Consider the following 12,929-nt stretch of genomic DNA (forward strand, 5'->3'; position numbering starts at 1 on the left):
AAAACGTGTTATTTAAAATCAAGTGTTCCCTGGAACAAATATTAGGTAGATGGAGTGGCACTATCATTCAAACTCACCTTAGTGAGAATTGCAGGAAAACAGGATTCGTAGAACTCTGGAGCTGCAAAGGGCTTTCAAGCTGGCCAGTCCAGGGGTTCTGAAACCCAGACCGTCTCAGTCAATTCGTGATGAGGTTTTCCCTGGTCCAGAAGTGAAGTGCAAGAAACAAGGAGGGAATTGTTCCCAAAGACACCTTGATTCAGTAGAAAGAACTGCTCTTTATTCACATTTTACTTTGCTTTGCTTTTGGGGGGTTAAAATATTCTTTCTATTATAGAAAAATGGTAGAATATTGATTGGTTGCCTTTTTACAAAATTTAGGTTTATTGAGGTACAACTTACATAAGGTAAAATTCACATCTTTTAAGGGTAAAGTTTGAGTCTGACAAATGTGTACAGTCATGTAACCATCACCACAGTCACAATTCTGCCATCCCCAAGGGTTCTCTCTGCCTTGTGGTCAGTCCCCCTGCCACCCTCAGCTCTTGGCGACTGCTGATCCATTTTCTGTTTATAGTGTTGCTTTTTCTAGAATGTCCTATAAATAGAATTGTACAGTCTTTCACATCATACTTCTTTCACTTAACATAGTGCTTCTGAATTTCATCCATGCTGTTATATCAGTAGCTAATTCTTTTTTTAATTTTAGCTATTTTAGTGAATGTGTTGTCCTTTTTTTTTTCTTTTAAAGATTTTATTTTTTTCCTTTTTCTCCCCAAAGCCTCCCGGTACATAGTTGTATATTCTTCGTTGTGGGTCCTTCTAGTTGTGGCATGTGGGATGCTGCCTCAGCGTGGTTTGATGAGCAGTGCCATGTCCGCGCCCAGGATTGGAACCAACGAAACACTGGGCCGCCTGCAGTGGAGCATGTGAACTTAACCACTCAGCCACGGGGCCAGCCCCTGTACTTTTTGTTTTTAATATTCTTAATTTCAAAAATCAAAAGTGATTCCCAATTAATTGCCAGATTAATTCTTAAATTAATTCTCAGATTAAAGACATTAATACCTAAATTAATTCCCAGACCAAAAAAAATGATTGGCCTTTGAAATCTAAAGGCCATGTGGTCCAGCCTCCTTTAGTTTACACACGACAAAGCTCCAGCCAGGAGGGTTGTGGGGCCAAGACTTGAACTCTGATCTCCTGGTTTCCTGCTCTCACGTCACAGATGTCGGGGCTGCCATGTTCTTCCCTCCGTGGCTGATGTGGTCCCTTTGAGGCAATTTCTCCTTCTAGATGGACAGAAACTGCCAAACAACAGGGAGTCCCCCTTTTTTCGATCTCACGTAGATTTGTCCTGCAGGCTTGTTATTTGAGGCACAGTTGTGAGGATACGAGGCTAGGAATGAGGATGCCAGGAAGACTGGAACATCAGCTTTCTCTGAAAATATAAACAACAAAACTAAACATCCTATTTTTAATGCAGTATACAAAATTAAAGCAGTATAGAGAATTGCATTGATTAGGAAGTGTTCAGAGAGACCTGTGAGGAACTGTTCTCATGAGAATTGACTTGTGTGTGACTTTGACAGTATCAGACATGCGGGAGCGGGTGTCTTGTTTTTCCAGGTAGGTGGTAGTAGGAAACCCCTAGGACAGGGAATAGTGGTGTTCTGGGAACTGCAGTAAGCACAGAGGATGGGAAAGGACTGGCCTGTTGACAGAAGTAATGACAATTAATACCTTTATGTGACTGACCCTCACTCGTGATTGCATTACTCTTCACAGTGGTCCTGTGGGGTAGGTAGTGTTATCTCCACTTTTACAAATTAGAAAACTGAGACTAACTGAACTTAAATGATGGGCTCAGTCACAAAGCCAGTAAGTGACTGGACTGGGACAAGAGCCTGAGCTGCTAAACATACTTCCTCCCCCTCATTTCTCAGCCTAGTTTCTTTCTTTTTTTCTTTCCTGAGGAAGATTTTCCCTGAGCTAACATCTGTGCCAGTCTTCCTCTACTTTCTATGCAGGTTGCTACCAAAACTTGGCCACCGACGAGTGGCGTAGGTCTGTGCCCAGGAAGTGAACCCGGGCCACCAAAGCAGAGCATACCGAACTTAACCCCTAGGCCATGGGGCCCGCCCTCATCCTAGTTTCCTGGCAGGAGCTAATTGGAAGTTTCATGATGGTACTCTCCCCCCAATGAATTCCGTATTTTATAACATGGAGTGGACACCTCTGTAATAGGACACTTGTAATTTTTATATAATCAAGGAAACCTTCAGTCTTTTCAACAGATTCTGATTCCAAAGTTTTCTCTAGTGAGTTTACTTGAAAGTACTATTGGCCTCTTGCACTAATTTTTTTTGTGATGTAAGTACGTAAGTTGACATTTTGGGCAGGTCCCCATGAACTTTGAATTAAAAGCATCTTCTGATTGAGTATATACATGTTTCAACTCACGACGTTCTGGTTTGGAAGATATACTGTGGGGTGCAGAGTGAGAAGACCCGTATTTAAATCCCTGCCATGCCAATCATGTGTTGGGCGTACCTGCTCAGGTCACTTTTATTCTTTCTGATCCTCTGTCCTCATCTTTAAAATGGTGACAACATGGGTCTCATAAGGTTGTCACATGGCTAAAGCAGGATAATGCAGGCTAAAGCCGGTTGCTGACAGACAGCGCTCCACACAACAGTTGGGAGCTCATAGCACGCGCTGATCTTTTCATAAGACTGCTGCTTGGAAGTCCAGCATCGCACCAGCCCCTAGAGCTTGGAATCCATTTGTGGTTCTGTATCTGTTATCAGATAGGCCCCGTTATTTTCAAATAGGCACATCAGAGAACTCAGGGTCATTCAAAATCAACCAAAGTCAATATTTGGGGGTGGAGTGAGGAGTCAGAGGAACTTTTGAATATGCTCTTTTCAAGTTACTTTTCACCTATGGGCAAAGTGGGATAATGAAGGCAATGGTCAGGTGATTAGAAAGCATTTAAAGGATATTCAGATTTTGAAGATTTTAGTTTGGTTGGCTTTCATTGTGACTAATTGAGAGCATTTTTAAAGGCTAAACTTGATCAAAACCTACTGTATTTCCAGTATTTAATTTTTCTCCTCCAGACATGGAAGGTGGACTCACTCATGGGGTGACTTGTATACTAAGTGGGGAGTTTACTAGTCTGCTCTGATGCAAATTGGGCATTAGTGTCTTCTCGCCTGACTCTCAGCCCTGAAGGGCAAATGTGTGATGTATGCTAATGGTTACCACTTCCTCAGAAGGGGGAGTCTTTCAGCCAACAGCACAGTGGGGAGACGGGGTGCGGTGGTTCAGACTCTTGAAGGAGCTCAGGACTTCCCTTTTTGGCTTCGTCAGCTTCTTTCTGACTGGCACCCCCATCCCCACCACAAACATACTCTTATTATGAATTCACTGTTGACAGCTTGTGAAGGCATTTTTATATTCCATGGTGGAAATAGCATTATTTTAAAAAATTGTGAGTATTACCCATACACAGTATAAAACATTCAGAAGATAGGGAAGTATAAAGAAGGGGGAAAAATCACCCCAAACCCAGCCCCAGACCTGATCTCTGATGATGCCATTGGGTGTACATCCTTGCAGACACTTTTCTGTGTGGATCAATAGAAAGAGAACACATGACTGCGTTTGGCGGTCTATTCTTCCAGTGTTTTTTCTATACATACACATACACAAAAGTCACACACATTTGATTTCATGAGCAGCTTCCTTCTCCATGAAGATGGATTGTAAGACCAGCCTTTGGCCACGGGCCTATTCTCTGTGTTTGGGTTGTTTTCTCTTTAAAATGACTGTGTGAGTGTATGACTGGTGGCCTGTTTCTTAGACTGCTTCCGGGATCTCCAGTGTGTTTTATCTTCCAGTTAGCTACTTACCCCTCCCTCGCGGTCATTTTTCATCCCTTATTCCTTGTCATGCTCTTGTTTAGATGCAGGTGGGAAGTTGAAGAAATAAAGGGATGTCTTTACTGATGATGCCCGTCTAACAAAATGGGAATTGTAGCTTTATTTTTTCCCATCTATGAATTAAGTAAGGACATGTAGATATTTGGGGAGTGTAAAGTAGTTTACAATATTCACTTGAAATCCTTCTCTGGGCTCTTGGGACCCCAGGCCTGACTCCATCTTTGCATTTACTACTTCGGGCTCCAGTGATTCCGTTGGTTTCCTGTCTGCCTCCCGCACTTGATCGTGTGCTCCCTGAGAGCTGACGCCGACTACTAGGAGCTGACGCTGACTACTGCACTCACTGAGGCGGCCAGTAGGTCCCAGGGAATCTTTGTCTGTGTAGAGTGTTGAGGCATTGTGCTTAGGTCGGAGTGGGGTGTGGTATAGGGCTCCTTGTCCTTGCTAGGTAGTTCTCAATGACAGTGCAGATTTCACAGTACAGTCTTATGCAGATTTGGTCATGGAGGCATATGATTGTCTAATACAGGATTTTAAATTCATTGTGAGTCTTAGGAGGTCTTGAATGAGCAGCAAAAGCTGCTGAGTTTCAGGGAGCGTATGTATACATATTCATGCTGGAAGATACCCAAATCACAAGTTCTTTTCCCCCTCACTGTCTCCTAGAATGATAGTTGGCATACTAATTTGAGTGAGACTTGGTGGTCTTTGAGCCCTGTGGCTGGGGTCTAGACGGCCCCAAAAGCAGGCAGGGCAGCTCTTCCTTTCCTCTTGTAGCTTTGAGGAAGCTCTAATGCCCACAACCTCCCTGTGACATCTGACACTGGTGATATAGTCTCTAACTCACGTCCCCTGCTTTTGCCATGACAGCTGGTACCCCCCAGTGATGCAGGGGTTCGATCAGGGGTATTGGGCAGTGAGAAAGGAGGCTCAAGAATGATGGGCTGGCTTGGTAAACTGGCTCGCACCAGTCAGCTCCATGTCCCCTGTGGTCCAGGAGCGTGCTGTGGGTGCCTCCTGTCCCCAGGGCTGTGTGCTTGGTTGAGTGCGCAGGAGTTGATGGGTCAAGAGGCCCAGCCGGTGTGTCTGCCCCTGGTAGCTATGTTGCCAGGGGCGGACACCCCTGTTTGGGGACATTCAGAGACTTATCTGGGGTGGCGCGGGAGATGTGTGGACTCATTCTGGGTAGTTAGGAGCCTTGTCTGTTGGAGGGAGGAGTGGCTGGGGATTCTGTTTGTGTCAAATTCACAGCCACGTTTGAGGAGTGAAGAGGTTGGAAGCTACTGTTTGTTTCTCCCAGCCATTGGGGTTTCTGGTGATGAACAATAACAACTTTCCTGACTTTCTGTCACCCTGGGGTGGGAGCCCGAGGGCTTGGGAGAGGTGCTTTGATATTTTGGTTAAAATGAGTCACAGCAGGAAGCACCTGCTTGCTGGGACTAACCCAGTGACATCTGTCGAATCTGAAACCGTGTGGTTACAAGGAACTTGTCCAATGTCCTGGCCCCACCTCATCCCACTATTTGCATAAAAATGCCTACCAAAATATTTGTGGTAATAATGAAGAAGTATGGTTTGGTTTTCCTCAAACAATACCCAATTTGATTCATCTAGAGAGAGCACTTTTGGTAACTCACTGACTGAATGCTAAGAGTTGTGGTCATCGTCTGACAAATGACATTGAATACCTCTCTTTTATGACTAATCAACATTGAGGCCTCTCGGAACAATTTGGAATATCTCAGAAGTAATACAGTGATTAAAAAGTAGGAAGGGATTCCAAACTCCCTTTGTTCCACTTGTCCGAAAAGAGTAGACATAAGGAATATGCGCGAAAAACAGGTCCTAAAATTGTGCAGTCCAGTATGGAGGCCTCTAGCCGCAGGAGGTTCTTTAAATGTAAATTAGTTGAAATTAAATTTAAAATTCAGTTCCTGAGTTGCACTTCACCACGTTTCAAGTGCTCAGTAGCCACGTTTGGCTAATGGCAGCAGTAGTGGACAGCACAGAACGTTCTGTTGGACAGTGCTGATAAAGCTTCAGTGACTACTTGATGGTTTCTGAGGAGGAACTTACCAATGTCTGGTTTAATCTCCAGTTGTGCTGTGGATGGGGTTTTTTTTTTTTTTTTTTTTTTAATTTGTTTTTGTTGTATAAATCTAAAAGGGTTGAATGGTACTGTCCCAACCCCTCTGTCCTTCCCTACCATCCCTCCTGTCAGGAGTTCTGGTCTTCTCTATGGCCTTGGCATTAGGTATCTTGATCGTTCTCATGTCTCCAGTTGCCTCGTCTGTGCCACGGGGACATCCACCTGAGTTGTCTGAAGGCAGGAGCTGCTGTTCTCTTGTGGTCAGATTCTGCTCTGTGCTCACCACTGTGGCTGTTTGTCGAGAAAGCTAGTCTGAGCTTTGGTGAGGAGCAGAGGAGGGAGGGAAGCTTGCTGATGGTGCTGCTCCCCGGCTCTAACAACCTGTGTAGCACCCACTTCCTAAGACAAAAGCCAAAACTTTACCTCGGCATTGCATGCCCATCACATTTTGGGTCCAGTTTCTTTCCCTCCATCCTTGTGCTCTCAGTGTTCTAGACGAGCAGTTCCCTAAGCACACTGTGTTTTCACGCTTCCTTGCCTTTTTCCGTGCTGTTTCTTCTGCTAGGAATGCCTTTCCCTCTCCATTTTTCTTAGGGCAAATACCCATGTGGTTTCTGAGGCGCATGTACTTCTGTGATGCCTTCCTGACCTGCCTGGTCAGAGTGGATCTTCTCTCTTCTGTGTTCCCATTTATACTCGTACTTACCTGTAGGACAGCGCTTCTCATGGATGGCATCTATGCACACATTTCAATGTGACAGGGACTATGAGAAGACCTTTTCTTGGATTATTTCACACATTTCTCACAATAGCCCCTTGAGGCAGGTATTACTATTACCCCATTTTACAGCTGAGGGCACTGAGGCGCAGAGAGAATAAGTAATATGCATGCCCAAGGTCACATACCTAGCAAGTGGCTGCCATCTTTTTTAGAAAATTTGAGATATAATTCGCATGCCATAAAATTTACCCTTTTGAAGTGTACAATTCAGTGATTATTAGTATATTCACAAAGTTGTGCAGCCATCACCACAATTTCATTCCCAAATATTTTATCACCCCCAGAAGAAAGCGCCTGTGCCCATTAGCAGTCACTTCTCCTTGTCCACCCATCCCCTCTCCCCAGCCCCTGGCAGCCACTAGCCATAGTCATTGGGGATTTGCCTATTTTGGACGTTTCATATAAGTAGAATCATATAATATGTGGCCTTTTGTGTCTGCTTATTTCACTTAGCATAATGTTCTCAAGGTTCTTCCATGTTGTGGCATCAGTGAGTACATTGTTCCTTTTTATGGCTGAATAATATTCCCCTGTGTGGACATGCTACATTTTTTAATCCATTCTTCAGTTGATAGATATTTGAATTGCCTTCACTTTTTGGGTATTGGGAATAATGCTGCCATAACATTTATGTACTAGTTTTTGTGTGAATGTGCTTTCTGTTCTTTTGAGTAAATAGCTAAAAGTGCAATTGCTGGGTCACATGGTAACTGTATATTTAACTTTTTGAGGAACAGCTGGACTGTTTTCCAAAGCAGCTGTACCGTTTTACATTCCCAGTGGCACTGTCTGAGGGTTCCAGTTTCACTCCATCTCTTTGTCAACACTTGATCTTGTCTGTCTTTTTTGTTATAGCCGTCCTAGTGGTTATGAAGTGGTATCTCGTTGTGGTTTTGATTTGCATTTCCCTAATGACTCTTGAGCATCTCTTTGTGAGCCCATTGGCCGTTCATATATCTTCTTTGGAGAAATGTCGATTTAAATCCTTTGTCACTTTTAATTAATTAGTTACTTTTTTTCTGAGGAAGATTGTCCCCGAGCTAACATCTGTGCCAGTTTTCCTGTGTTTTGTATGTGGGTCGCCGCCACAGCGTGGCTGCCAACAAGTGGTATTGGTCCACTCCAGGGAACCAAACCCAGGCAGCTGAAGCACAGTGCGCAGAACTTAACCACTAGGCCATAGCCAGCCCCCACTTTTTATTTTTTATTGTTGAGTTGTGAGAGTTCCTTATATATTCTGGGTACTAGAGCCCTATCAGATACATGATTTGCAAATATTTTCACTTTTCTCATCTTTTTTGACATAAGCAGAATTTTTGAGAACAAACAAAGCATGTGATTTTGTGCATGAAATAGGGAATTGGAGTCAAAGGACTTGGTTACCGGCTGTGCCTGGGCCACTCACAAGTGACTAACTAGCTTTGTAACCTGGAGTAACTTATTCCCTCTCAGCCTCCGTTTCCACTTCTGTAATTGGGCAGAATAATTGCATCAGCCACGCAGGGTGGCGTTAGGATTAAATGACATTAAGTGCTTCACAAGTCTCGGTTCAAGTATCAGTTCTTTTTATAACATGAGCTCACCCAGCTTTGCTAGAACATCTGTGTTGATGAGCGACTCAGTTGTTGAGCAAGGTTCCACCTGAAGATGGACTACTCAGAAGTGGAGCTAAGAACCTCCCCTAAAACCTAATTGTCATGACTGTCCCCAGAGAAGCTCTCTACACTGCCCAAGTGATGATGTTCCTCCTGTATCAGAAAGCTCTCGTATGATCCAGACGTAACCAGTTTGGCATTGTTTGTATTGTGTCTTCTTGTGTTGAGCGGCTCTAGTCTCACTTTCTGTGAGGCTGTGGGGTGGACAGTACTAGATTCAAGACCAGCCCTACGGTGTCGCTCGGGGCAAGTTACTCTCAGTGCCTCATCTATGAGAGGGAGACAGTTGTAGATGTGAAGACTGAATTGTGGGTGGTGGTGATGATTCAGTGAGATCCCGTCTGTGGTGCTCTTACCATAGGGCCAGACGCTGAGACGGCTCTCCTCCGAGAGGGGTGTTGGGCTGACGGGGGGACCCTGCCAAGTTGGGCTTCACGAGGTGACCTCCCTGGGGAAACGGTCAGTACTGGACTACCCATGATTGCAAACGCACAGCTTGTGAAATGGGGTATTTCTGATAAATAACTGAGTCTGTAAAATCAGAAGAGAAATTTTTGACCTATTTAAACAAGCAAACTTATTAAAATTGATGAAAAGCTTAAAGAAAAAAAGGTGGGAAAGGTGTACCAATCAACCAGTCCAAAGAAACAAGAAACAGAGAAAGCAGAGATACATACACGCGTCTTTGGAAGGACGCAAAAGGAACCAGTGGTTGCTCCTAGGCAGGAAGGGGGACCTAGGGATTGAGGGTTGAAAGACAGTAGGGGTTTAGGTGGACCCTTTGATGCTACTGGAAATGTTCACATAGAAATTGTAGTTGCTCAAATGGTTAAAATAGAAATTTGTAAAATTAAAAAAAAAAAACCCAAAACAAAAAAAGTGGAGCCGAGGCTGTTTGGTTAAGTGCTGTGCTCTTAGGCCACTTTCAAGTTGGCCCTTTTATCTGCAGAGAGAAGCTCTTTACCGGGTGGTCACCGATTAACCTGCTTCTCCTTATACTCTCCACTTGGAAGTCTTAAAACAAAATGTCCTTGAAGATACTCGATAATTCTAGATTTCTGCCAGTTCAGATTAGGCTTCTATTTTTGTTACTTAGAATTGATTTTACTTGATATGGGTTGAAGTGTTTAAAGTTTAATGCTTTTGGAGGAAGTGCCCCCCCCCCACCCCTTGTTCGAATTGAACGGTGATTAATGATGAATGTGGAGTGGCCTCGTCTTCAGTGTTGGGGCAGGTGGTTGATGAGCAGAGTCAGCTCTGTCCTGCATCCTGGGTCCTGGGTCCGGGGTCTGGGGTCCTGGGAGCAGAGCTTCCCCCGCTGCCGACTACAGTGAGAGTGAGTGCCCCTGGAGCTTGAAGGCGGTTGATGCTGCCCACCTGAAAACATTTTTAGAAATCCCACATGTCTCAAAAAATTCAACTTGTATATCTTACTGTGTAATATACTAGCCTGACTTAATGTTTTTAAAATGTTTTGTTTCCTCAAGTTTTTGGGTAAAAGGCAAGATGAACCACATCTCCCGTTGAGACTCTGTGGTAGAAATTGCCCCAAGTTGAAAAGCAGAGCATCATGGGGGCACTGTCTGTCTTCCTAAGTAGCAGGTCTTTGGGGGAATAGAATACGATGGGTTTGAGCTTGATAAGCTCCCAGTAGGTAAAGCTGAGCAGGCTCCTCTGAGGATTTACTCTTCCCTTGGCTCTATCTTCCTGTTTTCTGCTGTTGGGCAATTTTACTTTTGTGTTACATTAAGCTCAGTGCTATATTTCTTCTAGAATTTTGTGCAGATAATTACCCTTTGGGTACTTAAAACTGAGTGTAAAACATCACCCTCCGAAACATGCCATCAAACTAAGTAAATAAAACACAATTTAAGAACAGCTTTTATTAAAACAATAAAGTTTGGGGATTTTTATTGTCTCAATAAAGTGCAACAATTATGCGTACCTTCTCAAGCATAATTTTAAAATTAGGCTGCCTGCCTTGCCCAAAAGGAAAGTATTAGAGCTACCCAGGATGGTGATCTTAGGTCAAGGGGACCTTCAGATTAATTTTTTTTTTTTCCTCGAGGAAGATTAGCCCTGAGCTAACATCTGCTGCCAATCTTCCTCTTTTTGCTGAGGAAGACTGGCTCTGAGCTAACATCCATGCCCATCTTCCTCTACTTTTATACGTGGGACGCCTACCACAGCATGGCTTGCCGGGCGGTGCCATGTCTGCACCCGGGATCGGAACCGGTGAACCCCGGGCCGCCGAAGCGGAACGTGCGCACTTAACTACTGCGCCACTGGGCCGCCCCCAGTTTTAAAATTTTTTAGGAAAGAATTAGGGTGAGGTTTTGATTTGGTTGAACTAATTTATTCCACCATTTATCTGTACTTAAATAAGGCTTTGTTCCAGAATAAACAGTTCAGTTGCTATTCTCTGTGTAGAATATTGGTGGATGATTTTATGTAGATAGGTCTCTGTAAGAAGTTTCGTTTTTTTTTTTTTTTAAAAGATTAGCACCTGAGCTAACATCTGTTGCCAGTCTTCTTCATTTTTTTCTTCTTCTTCTTCTTCCCAAAGCCCTCCAGTACATAGTTGTATATTCTAGTTGAAGGTCTTTCTGGCTCTGCTACGGGGGATGCTGCCTCAGCATGGCCTGATAAGTGGTGCTAAGTCCCCGCCCAGGATCTGAACCCACGAGACCCTGGACCACCAAAACGGAGTGCACGAACTTAACCACTCGGCCCTGGGGCTGGCCTCTCTGTGAGAGGTTTTGAATAAGGCAAGATAGTCTGAGGTCATTTCCCGCATTGAACTTCACAGTACACAAGTATGAATGAAGACACTAAGGACAAGAGAATCTAGGCATAGCGTTGGGGTCAGCTGTTCAGAGTGGGGTTGTCTGGTCCCTGTTCTTCTGACATGGGGAGGCTTAGAAGGAAGTCAGCTTGGGAGGAGTATTCAATAAATGCTGAATGCTTGTGTGCCGTCATGTCCTGGCACTGGGGGTGTGGTGGTGGACCATGGAGAGTGGCCCCATGGAGTTTATGCTTTCCTGGGGGAGGTAGTACATACCCGTTTGACTATGTCAGGTATTGATAGGTTCTATGAAGAAAAATAAAGCAAGGTCAGGGACTAGAATAGAAAACAACAGTGATGTTTTAAGGTATTCCTTCTCAAAAACAGATGCCACGTACACAGTACTCTTTAAAAATGTCAATATTGGGGCCCACCCTGTGCTGAATGGTTAGGTTTGTGCGCTCTGCTTCAGTGGTCCAGAGTTTTGCCAGTTCGGATCCTGGGTGTGGACCTAGCACCGCTCATCAAGCCGTGCTGAGGTGGCGTCCCACATAGCAGAGCCAGAAGGACCTATAACTAGAATATACACCTATGTATGGGGGTGCTTTTGGAAGAAGAAGAAGAAGAAAAAAAAAAAGATTGGCAACAGATGTTAGCTCAGGTGCCAATCTTAAAAAAAAAAAAAAAAAAAAGGCGTTAATATCATGAAAGATGAAGAAGGCTGTGGAAGTGTTCCAGATAAAATAAGGCTGGAGACATGACAACTAAATGCTGTCTCTGGTCCTAAACTGGATCTGAGTTTTGTATTGACAGAATTGGAATGTGGATAGTAGATTAGATAAAGGTAATTGATAACTGTGTTGTGATTATGGTAAGAAAATATCCTTATTTTTAGGAAAGACACACTGAAGTAGTTAATACTTAAGGGGTAAAAGACTATAATGTATATAACTTACCTGCAAATGGTTTATTTTTGTTATAATTGAATGTGTGTATATATAGAGGGTGGAGGGAGAGAAGGGAACAAATGATGAAACAAATGGGGTAAAATATTAATTGGTGAACCTGAGTAAAGGGGATACAGGTGTTCTTTTTTGCAACTTTCTGTAAGTTTGAAATTAATTATGTATGAAAAGTTTTTAAAAGTCATGTATAGTCTAACACTTTTAAGAACAAGATCCTGTTTTTTAAAAAAGGCATATATTCCTTGGGAGAAATTTCCTATCATTTACATGTTAGTCATGCACATATGTAGAAATGTATATAATAGTCATTCATGTATTAAGAAATGTACATAATAGTTATTTTCGTATTAGTATGAATTTTAAGGAAAGTAATTATTCACTTACTGTTATCTAGCTGAACCCCAAGGAACTCAGTGATTTTCTGAGAGTTAAAGAGATTCTGGGAAAAGGAGGCATTATAGGGTCATTGGAGTCAGGCTAATGATGGAGAACTGGTTAGAATACGGGACCTTGGAGAGTAAGGAGGACAATGTGTAATAGAGGATAGAGATTTAGAAAGGACGATTGGGGCAAGCCAGTGATGAACTCCCACTGGGTTGAAGGTTGGCCTCTACCGTTGGGTGACCTGTCTAACCCGTGCTGTATGCTATCTTTGGTATTTATCTTTTTTCTTTTAAACAACGTTATTGAGATAGTATACATATCAT

The 12,929-nt window shown here is 43.4% G+C and overlaps 1 protein-coding gene across 4 annotated transcripts in view; it reads left to right on the plus strand.

The window, feature by feature from the left end:
- OSBPL10 (oxysterol binding protein like 10) overlaps positions 1–12,929 on the plus strand; it is a 285,389-nt gene that overhangs the window by 96,987 nt on the left and 175,473 nt on the right. The gene's annotated exons all lie outside the window — the stretch shown is intronic.

The sequence above is a fragment of the Equus caballus genome, chromosome 16 (assembly GCF_041296265.1).
Source record: "Equus caballus isolate H_3958 breed thoroughbred chromosome 16, TB-T2T, whole genome shotgun sequence".
Taxonomy (NCBI): domain Eukaryota; kingdom Metazoa; phylum Chordata; class Mammalia; order Perissodactyla; family Equidae; genus Equus; species Equus caballus.